General features: G+C 49.5%; 1 non-coding gene across 1 annotated transcript; it reads left to right on the forward strand.

The window, feature by feature from the left end:
- The first annotated feature begins 1,005 nt into the window (after nucleotides 1-1,005).
- Nucleotides 1,006-1,187, forward strand: LOC148647615 (U2 spliceosomal RNA). Its single transcript, XR_015927147.1, has one exon. It is a non-coding gene; the product is annotated as a U2 spliceosomal RNA (small nuclear RNA).
- The last annotated feature ends 1,328 nt before the right edge of the window (nucleotides 1,188-2,515 follow it).

Genomic DNA, 2,515 nt, shown 5'->3' on the forward strand with positions numbered 1-2,515 from the left:
GAGGAGGCACTGGAAAGGTTGCGGAAGGGCACAGTCCCTGGGGTGGATGGATTACCAACCGAGTTTTATGTGATGTTTTGGGAAAGGTTGGAGCCAATGCTGTCAGAGTTTTTTACTGAAATTTTGGAACAGGGTGTGATGGGGCCAACTATGAGAACTAGGATATTGGCTCTGATTTATAAAAGAAAGGGGACAAGACAAGCCTAGATAATTGGAGGCCGTTACAACTGTTATGTGCACATTACAAGATACTGGCAAGGATACTGGGACGAAGACTGAAGAAGGTAATGGTGTTTCTAGTGCAGGGAAACCAGAGTTGCAGAGTTGCAGGTAGGAAAATAAGTTGGAATTTGCAGCTGATCAGAGAATGGGTTGAAGATAGAAAACTGCCATTTATGTTGGTGAACTTGGACCAAAACAAAGCCTTTGACAGGGTGAACCACACTGTCCTATGGGAGACACTGAGAAGAATGGGGGTGAGAAATTCGTCACTTGGTTACAAACATTGTATAGGAAGGTGGAGACTAGGGTGTGTGTTAATGGCAGGTTAGGCGGAAGAATACTGGTTAAATGTGGAGTGCGTCAAGGTTGTTCACTATCCCCTTTGTTGTACATCGTGTTTGTCGAACCCATTTTAGAGCGAATCCGGAAAGACCCAGGCGTGCTTGGGGTTCTGGTCCCTGGAAGTGGAGGACATGAAGTCAAAGTAGGGGCCTATGTGGACGACATCACCCTGTTCCTTAGTACAGAAGGAAGTCTGCAAAGGGCACTAAGCATAGAGAAGGGATTTGCAAAGGGCACGGGTTCTATGTCGAATAAAAGCAAAAGTACAATCCAATATTACAGGACATGGAGAGATAGAACGAAGGCGATAGGTGGATTAACAGTTATGACGACCCCAGTGAGGGTGCTAGGAGTACAGTTTCATAAGGAAAGTATGGTAAAATTAAACTGGGAGGAACGTCTGAGAAAGGTGAAAGAGAAATTGGGGAGATGGCAAACAAGATCGCTGTCCTTCAATAAAATTGAAAAAATCTTTTCTTATCAGTTTAATTTCTGATACGTCCCCCATCGGGGGACCACATATTAAAAGTATTTTTGGAACATGGAGCTGGATCAGGAGCTTGCTCCGTCCTCTCCACGCATCTGCCCGGTATTGCAGCACCTCCGGGAGCGGTGCACCACCTTCTCTCAGCGGTGAAAAGACAGACGTAGCTAGCTAGCGAGCAAGCAAGGGAGGTGGACAGGAGCTCCTTCTTCTCCAGTCTCATCTCTCATCCGTCCGTGTCTCTCTCTCCCTGTCTCTGTCTCCATTCCCGTCCTCCCTCTGTGCACTTTCTCGTGTCTCGACTTTCTCGGCAAGCAGGCAGGCCCCCTTTTCAGCTCCCGTGCATTTTCCCTCCAAAAAACTTGGATATGTACACCTTTTTCTTTTTTTTAGGGAGGGAGGCAGGTAGGCAGGTAGGTGTGTGTATGTGTCCCTTCCAAGAGAGAGCTGCTCCTTCCTCCTCCCTCCCACAGGTGCTGACGGTATGCTTTCCCTTGCAGCTCGCTCGGCACAGCAGCTGCTGGTGGGAGGGGCCTAAGCTAAGGAGGCTGGCACCGCCCGTGGCTGCGGTCTTTGACAGAAGATCAAAGAGCAGGGACCCCACCCAGGACTGGCAGGCAAGCAGGCAGGTGAGCAAGCAGGCAGGCAGGCAGGCAGGCAAGAGAGAGGGGGAGCAGAGTCCGGCGGCAGGCCTCTGGCTGCAGGGAGGCCAGCAGCTGCACGAGTTCCGGGCTCCAGGGCAGTCGGCCTGCGCCACTGTGTGCCAGGGGAACACCCATGCGTCAGTCGGCGCCTTTAGGGGCATTGCTTCTCGGCCATTTGGCCAAGATTGGATGCGACCGTAGCCTGGAGGAAGTCCGTGTTTTTTTAAGATTTTCTTTTTCTGGACGCTTCCAATGTTTGGATGCTTCGAAGGACTCCCGGAGAAGAACGGACGCTTGTTCAGAGTGCCAGGTGAGTTTCTTGCTATCTTTGGGGTTTTCTTTTTTTTGTTTTTGCTGGACATGGAAGCCGGCCTCAGGGCCTGGACTGAAGAACACTCTCCAGTTTAGATGGCTAGGAGATGTTGGTTTGATGTCAGGGAGGAAGGACTTCTCCCAGCATGTATTGAAGCAAGTTCTGGATCTGAAGGAGGTGTTTTGTGTGCAAAGTTATGCATCTTTATGGCTTTTTTAATGTGGCTTTTGATTTATCGCCCAAGTAATGGAACGCACTTCGGGAAAAGAAGGATGCAGGACAGCTAAGAAATTTTGAAGTAATGGGACTCTGGGCACAGGAGGACAGAGTTCTGACTGTGCATATGTATAATCCTTTTGTGCCAGAAACGGATATATATGCCTTCTTGCATTGGTACGTAGACATCCTGAGTGAGGCACAGAAGGTGCAAGACGGTCTGGGCAGTACAGATTCTGGCCTGATGAGATGTTGAGGGATGGTTTTAGAAATCCACCGGCAAACTTTTTGGGA

The sequence above is a fragment of the Lepisosteus platostomus genome, chromosome 15 (genome assembly GCF_059453375.1).
Source record: "Lepisosteus platostomus isolate fLepPlt1 chromosome 15, fLepPlt1.hap1, whole genome shotgun sequence".
NCBI lineage: Eukaryota > Metazoa > Chordata > Actinopteri > Semionotiformes > Lepisosteidae > Lepisosteus > Lepisosteus platostomus.